The 10,674-nt window shown below is 40.1% G+C and overlaps 1 protein-coding gene across 2 annotated transcripts in view; it reads right to left on the reverse strand.

Moving 5' to 3' along the window:
• The window catches only part of ctif (CBP80/20-dependent translation initiation factor), a 47,679-nt gene extending 39,512 nt beyond the window's left edge, over positions 1 to 8,167 (reverse strand). For both annotated transcript variants that reach the window (XM_034123268.1, XM_034123267.1), the window contains exon 1: positions 7,946 to 8,167. The gene's annotated coding sequence lies outside the window, so the exon portion shown is untranslated. The remainder of the gene's footprint in view (positions 1 to 7,945) is intronic.
• Positions 8,168 to 10,674: the final 2,507 nt, after the last annotated feature.

The raw sequence follows: 10,674 nt of genomic DNA on the forward strand, positions 1-10,674 counted from the left end.
TTTAAAAGTAGTAAGAGTTGCAGCGGACCTGCAGGTTTCTGGGAGTTTGTTCCAGATATTTGGAGCATAATAACTGAATGCTGCTTCTCCATGTTTAGTTCTGACTCTGGGGACAGAAAGCTGACCAGACCCAGAAGACCTGAGAGTTCTGGATGGTTCATAATTTAGCAGTAGGTCAGACATGTATTTTGGGCCTAAACCATTCAAAGCTTTATAAACCAGCAACAATATTTTGAAATCTATTCTTTGACACACAGGAAGCCAGTGTAAGGACTTCAGAACAGGAGTGATGTGATCCACTTTCTTAGTGTTAGTGAGGACTCGAGCAGCGGCGTTCTGAATTAGCTGCAGCTTTCTAATAGATTTTTTAGTGAGACCTGTAAAGACACCATTACAGTAGTCCAGTCTACTGAAGATAAAAGCATGGACAAGTTTTTCCAAATCCTGCTGTGACATTAGTCTTTTAATCCTAGATATGTTCTTTAGGTGATAGTAGGCTGATTTAGTAACTGTTTTAATGTGACTGTTGAAACTCAGGTCAGAGTCCATGACTACACCTAGATGTCTGGCTGTATCTGTTGTTTTGAACATTGCAGACTGAAGCTCAGCGCTAACTTTTATACGTTCTGCCTTGGCTCCAAAAACCATTACCTCAGTTTTATCTTTGTTTAATTGGAGAAAGTTCTGACACATCCAGTCATTGATTTGTTCAATGCACTTACTCAGTGTTTGAATTGGAGCATAATCTCCTGGTGAAATTGTTACGTAAATTTGTGTGTCATCCGCATAGCTATGGTAACTTATTTTGTTGTTTTTCATTATCTGAGCCAGTGGTAGCATGTAGATGTTAAAGAGAAGAGGCCCCAAGATGGAGCCTTGAGGTACCCCACATGTCATATTTGTCAACTCAGATGTGTATTTACCTATAGAAACAAAGTTTTTTCTGTCCTTTAAGTAGGACTCAAACCAATTTAGAACTGTTTCCGAAAGTCCCACCCAGTTTTCTAGTCGGTCTAGTAATATGTTGTGGTCAACAGGGGGGGTGACGGGCAGTGGAGACTCCTCCATTTGTGTCATAGGTCTCCCATAATCAGAACATTCCTCAGGCGGGTGCAGTGATACTTCTTCAGGGTTTTCTGCGCGATGTGTTGTGTCTTTCTCCTGTTTTGATTCCTCTTGCCGCTTGTCCTTGGCAGAGGGAACAGATTGATGACGCAGGCAGTTGAATATGTTAGAGATAAACAAGGGAAGACCAAAAGAGTCAGTCAGATGGACAAAGACAATGTCTGATTGGGCAGTTTGTTGCACTGTGACCTTTTTCATGTGGGTTCTAGAATTCTAGCATGTAACATGGGACAGTGCGAGGGCCCGCCACCCTTTTTTGTCGGTCCCACTCTCCTCCCCCTTCCTCTTCTGAAACTACATTTCATCAGATCCTTGACTCCTCCTCTGCTCCTTCCTGTCTCTACCCTTTTGTTCTCCCTCCCTCAAGTCTACCAGCTGTTCCATCAAAGATCTGCCTGCCACACCACCGCGGCAACGCTTCTAGCTTGTCAAAGAACTGCCCCTTCCAAAATATCTTCAGGCAACAACAACAGGCAGGACCACTGTTTAACGCAGTATAATTAAACAGCACTATACTTGTCACAATGACCATACATTTGAGTCAACACCTCTCTATAACAGTTTCAACAGAGACTGAACATTACTAACTTCATGAAGGTAGGATGTATTGCAGGGCTGTTGCATCAGACTTCGTTTTAGGTATGTGCACATAATAAACTGGTAGCGGAGTGTATTTGAGCCACTCAACTATTCAGAGACGTTTGCAGTGATTCAGAGGTCTAAAAAGGAAAAGAACATTTCGAATGAATGGTGCACTAAAACGAGGTGCTAGGATACCTGTCACTGACACTACAGACCAGCCGAGAAAGATTGGCTGTGAAAAGGCAGAGCAACATGAAATACAACTGAGCTGAAGACTGTGCCCGGAGCCCAGCACCATCCAGACTGATTCTGAAGTGTCCAGACAGACACAGCATGGCACCGGGCAGCACACTGTTTCCTTGTTTGGGAGGAAGAGACAACTGCTAATCACCGTACATCGCGACAGAGAGTAGATTGATTACTTGCAACAAAAGAAAAGTGTTATCATGTTATATTAGGCAAAATCCCAAAACATTTGACAGTGACACAAAGTCTGGTGCGTGCATACAAATTGGAGGGAAAGCTTTTGAATAATGCAGTTTTCTCCACTTTTGTTTAAAAGAAACTAAAGTTCAGAAGGCATCAGGTGGTGAATACATGTCTTTGCCCACTGACTGAGAAGTGTTGAATATGTATCATCATGTGTTAGAGCAATAGCAATGTGCAGTACTTTTCTCAGACTTACTTGTTATTGACTTTTTCCCCATGTTGCTTAATTATTTCTATTCTAGTTATTCTTTACATTATAGATCCTTAATCGCTGAAATAAGGTCAAATCATGGGTTCCATAAGCACAATACCACTACAGTAGAGCAATAAATAGTCTGCTAGCAAATCATACTGGCCGCATCATGGCATAGCAAAAAAACCTAACATGTACCATAAACAAAGTCAAACAAGCTCTGAGCAGCCTGATTTGAAGCCTTTTATAATGTTACACAACAGTAAGAACCATAATCCACACAACCCAAACAAAGCAGAACATGAGACCCAGTCTACACAGTGGGAGTCTGAATCAAAGTTCTCACCCCATGGAGCGAGATCCTCTAAATCGTCTAATCGTAATCTGGTCTACTACCGACTGGATGGCTTAACAAACTCACACTTGGGTTTAAATATAACTTGGAGTACTCTATTTCATGGTGGTGAGATTAGATTGTTTTTCCAACTGTCTTCGTTTATATAATGTATAACATGTGTATACAACATAGGTATATAAAAGATTTCCATGGTTTTCCATAGTGTTAGTGAGTTTTTAGCACGTCCTCAATACTATGCTACCTTGCTTTTCACAGCACATCATCTATGAGCAATGAATATGTGACAAATACAATTCATGAATCATGTTTTGTATGGTGCCCTTGAGAATGTTGTACATCATTATCAGAGAGAAAAGCCCGTGCAAGTTTTGGACAAGCTCCTTGATAAAATGTGGAACTGATGTGGCCAGATGGATATGGAGGTAGACTGGTTATCGAAAGACTCTCTTCGTCATCAACACCAGCGGTCAACCATGGAAATCAAATGCTGTTTTCAACCTTCCTCTGCAGCGTAGGGGCCTGTAGAGACTCATATGGTACACATGCAAGTTGCAACTGAAATACATGCAAAACTGGCTGAGCTATAGGGTGAAAAATGGCACTTAAAGAAGATTCGGAGACAGTTGCTTCCCACGGGCAGTGAGACTGTTAAACAATTGAACTGCTGAAACAACTTCAAAAACATTCATCTGCTACTCAGTAATATGTATCTAATATCTAATATATATCATTCCAATAACTTGTATATAGACTCGTACTGCACTATTCCACATGCTCACTTTATATTATTTTTTTTTTTCTTTTTGTATTGCTCTTGCTATCTGTATTGTTATTATGTTGCATTGTTGGAGAAGCCTGTGACATAAGATTTTCAACAACATAATTACTCTGTAGCTATGTCAGTTTGACAATAAAGAACCTTGAACCTTGGTTGTTACAGGAACAAGGTTGACAACCACACTTAAATTAAGAATAGGGGTTTGGGTCAACATTTCCCACCTCCTGTATTAACATGTTGCCGTGAGAAAATCTATTTACTCATACAGTTGGAGCTGAAAGCACCTGGATCTAGAAAAACAGTCCAGTAGAAGATAGCCTGCATATGCCAAAGAGGGGGGATATATAAGGTTATGGCTATACCTAAAACAATAGCCCCATTGTCCCATTATGCCCCCGTAGTGACCTAATGCAGGGCTAGACATTATAAATGGCTCGCTGGCCCGGAAGCACTATTTAGACCCCCCGGGCCAGCATAACGTACTTTCCACATAAAAAATATTGGTTTAAAAAATAAAAGAATAAAACAGTAAGACATAAAATCACATTGTCCTGTGGTATTGGTATTTTTGACAAGCAATTTTGTTAAATAGTTTTGTTTCTTAACGCTACAACATAGCTTGCCGTTGTTGGATGAAAAGCAAACAGCCGTTTGCTGCGGAGCCTTCACTACAGACTTTCGCGCCACCTAACCATTCGCCAATTTAATACCACCGGTAACCGGCCAAGCGCCGGGCAAAAAACGATCTTCAAATAAAAAGAAAGTCACCGGAGGAGTTAAAGGAGAGTGACAGGGAGTATGAGAAGAAGAGGGAGAGAAAGTTTCAGCCAGCTTGATCGATGAAGTTGGCTTCAATATGATGCCAATATAAACAAGGTCTTTTGTCGGCTCTGTACATCAATGCCGACCTATGCTGACAAGTAAGTGAAGAGTAGAAAATATAAAGGTATATTCGCTATAGGGAAATGTCCCAGAAGTTTAGGAGAATGAAGGTTCTTCTAATCTAATCTATTACATAACCATTACATTTCTAACTCCTAATGACAGGAAGGCAGAAAGTGTATTATAAAAATAATAATACTCATAGCAGAAATGTCACCCTCCTTTTTTTCTTTAACAATGACCACAATATCATAATTTTAATAAACTAAATATGAACAATTGAGGAAAATGAGGAATAACTGATGATTCAAATGCTGTAGTACAAGTAGTAATGTAGTTTGTGCATAAATGACTATTGCAACAAATGTGTTCATTTTCTTCATTATTAGAGTAGATTGTTTGGACGAATGCTCTTGGGCCAGTGGTTACAATGGTGGGGCCAGTGATAATGAAAATCTACTGGCCCGGAGGGCATTGGGCATGTGCAGTACTGTGGGACTGTAGCCCAACAATGCTTTTCTGTACGGGTCGACATACACACAAATGCAGAGGCCTGGCAAACAAGTGAGTGAGTGTGATTCAGCTCAAAGGCTCGACAAAATGTATGGAACTTAAATAGAAGTTCTGAGGCCTCAAAGCTGAAAAGAGAGGCAACAAAGGTTAGTGTTCACCGTCATTGGTCAGGGATGAACACATGAGATGATAGAAACAAAACAAGTAACTCTGAGAACAAAAGGTTGGCCATAGAAAGACTGTGACAACAGTTCGGCACATATTGCTTATTTTCGAAATAAAAGGTCAGTAATTTGCACACAGGCACTAAGCTAATGGCCTTCTGCTCTCAGCTTTAAGCCACCTCTCTCTCTCTTAGAGTTGTTCTCAATCATGAACCATGTGACCTCCCTCTTGTCATTGTGTCTTCCCACTCACTCATCCATACACTTCAGGGAAAGTAATGAGCAGCAGTTCCCACTGAAATGAGCTAGATTTGTGCTACGCAGGCTGAGTCAGGGTGTCCCACTTTACAGCAGGCTCCTGTCACTCTCTCCATAAGACGCTGCTGTGTGCACTCCTCCTCCACATGCTTTAAAAACACTGCATGCATGTACCTGGGTGTGTGTCGCAGCAATAAAAACGACTACGTTGTGTCTTAGTGTTAGTAACTCTCTCATGTTTGAGGCAGTTATTCGAACGTACTTACATGAAACCCTAGCATCATTACTTGCTAACATTACTGAGGGCAGAGTTCATCACATCAATGCATCAGTCATATATGTGCTGGGACTGTGGATCATCGGGGTGATGATGACACTGCACTTACTCTGCTAACATGGTCTTATTTAATATAAATTGTTAAATTTCAGGCTGAGTTTAAACGTCAACAATGCTCAGTTATTCATCATAGTCGTTGTATTTATATGTCAATATTTAACTTTCAATAGTGAAATGAACAGTTGCAGCGATGTAATCGGGTAAGGTCCTTAAAATGTAAGGTAAATGATAAGGCTTGCAGTTATTGATCAAACACCAGAGAGAGCCTAAGAGCATAGATTAGATCAGATTAATAGGAGAGGACCCTCATGCCATCTTTGTTGTCATCCGGCAAACATCAAGCAAACACCTACAACGTGTAATTACAAGGTTTAGATCAAAACCTATTAAATCGAGGCAAAGATTACATCATTATTATTGTGCAGCCTCGAGAGCATCTATACAATTCATCAAAGTCAGGATGAATGCAGTGTTTCATGTGAACCTGAATGAGACCTAGAACATCTTAAAGTCAAAATGACTTACAGTATATATAGCGGGTCAAGAGCTGCCTCACAAGATGCATACTTGTGTATTATTTCCATACATACACTTATATACTTACAGTAACATGTCCTGCAAGGCTACATTCAAGCACTGTTTTATTTTATCACAAGGATGTCAATCTCCATATTGCAAATTTGGACAACTATATGTCTTCACCCATATGATGTCAATATAGGGTTATGATAACATTATAACTACTCATTTTCAATTCATAAATATATGTTTTGGTTAGCTATACATAAAAGAAATTGAGAAATTAGTTGATCAGTCTGGCTAAACTTTAGATAACAGACACTAAGTTAAGTCACTTAAATGTCACTTACAACAAATACTGACACTGGCTGAACCGGACTTACTACTTAGCTGACATATTTATTAGCATATGCCTCTAGCTGAGACATGCAATGGACAAGTTTGTCAGAGATAATACGCTGAGAAGATATCATTCATTCAAAGGAACACATTTTCCTCTCAGCCGGTTCAGATACATGTCATTATTCTGTAACCCTATCTACACTGCAAAAAAGCTGTTTGTGTAAAATGAGCATAAATCATGCAAATGTTGCCATTGTTTTATGCATCAAAGTCTTACAAATCCTGTCTCATTCAAGTCAGGAGGGTCTCACTTGTGGTAGCATGCAGACATTCCTTTACCTCACTAAAGTCACTCGGATCCAATCAGCATGTGAACAGCAGGCATCTCAGGAATGTTATGAGCAAACTGAAGTTTCAAGACTCCTACAGGATAGACTTACACTTTACAGTTTGTTCACTTTCAAAATGAGTAAAGATTTACACATACAGCTGTATTGATTTTTAAGTGACAATGAGAATATGATTTCAGCACATATTCAACATAGTTCTGGTTTGTCCTATCTGGTGCTTAATTTAATTAATTAATTTAACATTGTCCAAACTTAACACATCTAATCCCTTTGTGTACTTGCTTCAGTTTTCACAAGACATGACAGATCCTTCGTTACATGAGTTCAAGGTAAATGAGTGCCTTCCCTCTCTCCTGCCACAGACTAGACTAGCAGCTGTGACCCCTCTCTTTGTTGTTACAGTCAACAGCTGAGACCCGGGCTGCTGATCTGCAGCAAGCTCAGCTGCTTTCCACACACACTGACTTCTAACTATTTGAATGGATATGCATGTCATTTCTGTCCTGCACGTATACCGGTATGACCGGTGACCCCAAGAACTGACCGAACCGAGACCATCAGTACCTAGGGTTGTGTTTATTAATGTAAACTACTATAACCACGCCCATGCTGCCTGGTATGCTAGCACGGTATGCACACGTTAGCCAAAGTGTTGCATGTTGACAGGATGTTTATGATAAGTCACTGCACCCTTAATGTCGCTTGCACAGCAACAAAGAAACATCTGGAGGCTCCTCCACACCCCGGCGTGTCCGCCCGCGTTTAACCGGTAACAATGGTGACGCAAGCTATGCAGCTAACCAGCCGGTTGCTACACGTTAGCTAGCTATTGAGTACAAGAGTAAACAGCAGGCCACACATTACTTATTAAAAGCACTATACGTCAACTGTGCTGTATCAACAGGTCTGCCAGTTGGGGCCATACCATAACCAGGCCACTCACAGCCACAACTCTCAGCTAATGCAGCACATCTTATAAAACTGTTATCTCTGGTTACCACAGTTATAGCAACCGACAGACACCTCCAGCGGCTTATAAAGAGATAATTCCTCACCCGAAGAGAGACTCTGACTCCTGGTGAACCCGGGATCACCTCCTGAGATCAAATTCGCCGTGTCATGGGTGTGTTTTATCACAAAGAAAAGTGGGGAAGAGGATTAGCTATCTAGTGGTCGCTATTACTCCGACGTCCTGGGGACTGAGGAAAAAGGGAATGCAGGAATGTGACGTTCAGTCCGGCTTGCGGGCAGCGTTGACACGTGCACTCAGAGTGAGGCATTGTGGGAAAGGTAGTTCGATAAGAATTGCATGAGAATTAACATAGGAATGAACTGATTAATAACCGGTTTGACATGTCACACTGCCCCCTCCCTTCTGGGAACACAGTTTCGATACAGTACCATCCAGAACGGATCATGGCTTTAGTTTGTAGTTACTTTGAGATTTAGGTTTTCTCAAGTGCTGTTTACTGTTCTTTTAATGTTTGTTTTTTTATCAGTGTTTACATTTCAGTTTTATTTGTATGTGTGTATGCACCAAAACACCAAGACAAATTCCTAGTACTTATGTGTTAGCCTACTTGGCAATAAACCGGTTTCTAAATCTGAATCTTAATCAGTTTTCGATATTTTCCCTTTTTCTCTTATTACTAAAGCCAACAGCCACTATTATCGGTATAATTTGATCAGTAACTTGTGATGAAACTTTCCTTTGCCACTAGTTTCTTTGCAGTGCTTGTAATATGTGTGTTTGTGTGTTAATATATTCCCTTTTGTAGGTCAATTTTGGAATAAGGCCATTTTTTTTGTGAGTAGATTTGGAATTAAGAGTGATCATAGGCTAATATTTCGCAGTCGATACGTAATCTGAGCTGTGCATAAAGATTGCATTTAGCAATTAAAAAATAAAATAAACAACAGATTAAATACACACTCATACACATTATGATGTTCAAAAAACAATGTACAGAAAACATCTTAGATGCTTATAGTTCTGTACAAAATGTAACACTAGGTGAATACATAAAAAAAAAAAAAATCCAATTGAACTAATAATAAAAAATAGATAGGTACAATAAAATTAAAATTAAAACAAAGAGACAAACTTTGCAGCTACTCTGTCTTTTTCCTTACACCCAATTAATTGCCCATGAAACCCATGGTTTGAAGAAACCACCAAACCCAGATGACTGCAGATCACAGTAAAAACCTGCTGAGGAATAATTTCAATGTAACCATGACCCCTTGTGGACGATGAGCGAAAAGCAGTAAAGCCAAAGATGCTCCACTGTTTGTGTGATTCTGTGGATGAGTACATATTATGAATATATTATAATACCACCGGGATTTATCAGGGTCCTTATTCAATATGTTAGACAGCTGGAAGATATCACTAAGACAGATGGACTGACAGATAGACCTGTATATAAACATGACGCACAGAAAACAGACAGAATGACACACAATCCATACAGAAGAACTACAGACAGGCGGAGCTGTCTAAAAGTGGAAAGGTAGACAGTTCCCCCTGCTCCAGATGGCTACAGAATATGTTTGCCACCACAGTCAGAGGCTAATTAACTATCATGGCGTGATGGAGACTCCAGCAGCACTGCACCCCCACCCGCTTATTCTCCTCCTTCCCAGTCTCCCTTTCCCAGTTCTATATCTATCCTAAGTCGTCCCATAATTACTTTGTTGTCGTCTCCACATCACCCGCAGCACCGCAAGCCATTCATCCCTCCATGTCCACTCCCAAACGGCTGTGCGTTTTCTCTCTACATATGCTCCTATCATCTGTTCTAATTCTAATACAAGCTCACCTTTAGGTTTATTCTTTTGATATAAGTCTTGTCCTAAAATATGCCCTCACCATTTATGAGCAGAGCAAAACAGAGTTGTATTATGTTTTAAAAGCTTTTACTGCCCATGTCTGTGTCATGCTTATGGCTGTCTGGGTTTTACTTTGACTGAAATTGATATGCCTCACTTCATGATTATTGTTTCAAACTTGTTTCTTGACTTTAGGATAACATCGTCAGTTACTATGGTTAAAAAATAGCTTCCAGGCTAACTCTGGCATTGTAACAGTACAGTTTATAAGTATGTAGTTTCCTTGGTGAACCTACTGATCTGCAGATTTGAGGCGTGTGTGAAGCTTAGGTGTAAAAGTTGGTAAGAGTCAGAGTACTTTGCACTGTTGCCAAGGAAACCATAATGTTGAACTGCTGTGTAATTTCAGTGTTCTAAAAATGTCAACACTTGTTGAAACGCTTGGGGTCCTTTGAAAGGGTTTTCACAACAACTTAACCATAATCATAATTTCTTTCTTCAAGGTCTTAACATAGAGGGATTTACAAAATATTAAAGCCTCCCACGAAAGGAACAATGGTTTAAATATTTTCTGTGTTAAATAACCCAAAATGTTTAAGATGTGAGCAAGAAAAAGGTTACGAATCTTAAAGTATAATGATCTTAGTCACATTTGTTTACAGGCAGTTTATATGAATTTACATATAAACATAAGTCTTTTTTGAATTGAGCCTTGCTCCATTTTAATGTGGGTTTGACGGATGTGCAGTGAATGCTGTTGAGCAAAAGAAAGAGAAAAGGCTGTTCAGGTTCGCCTTGCATGAAGCTGCTCCTCACCAGAGGATGGTACCAAGGCACCAATTAGCAGTGGAGAGGGCGCATGATGATATTTCCGTGTGCTTGTGGCCGGGGCAGCTCCGTCTGTGTGTGTTATAAAAGGCAAAACCATAAACATGGAATTAGACAGTGCAGG

Source organism: Trematomus bernacchii, unplaced genomic scaffold, assembly GCF_902827165.1.
Source record: "Trematomus bernacchii unplaced genomic scaffold, fTreBer1.1, whole genome shotgun sequence".
Taxonomy (NCBI): domain Eukaryota; kingdom Metazoa; phylum Chordata; class Actinopteri; order Perciformes; family Nototheniidae; genus Trematomus; species Trematomus bernacchii.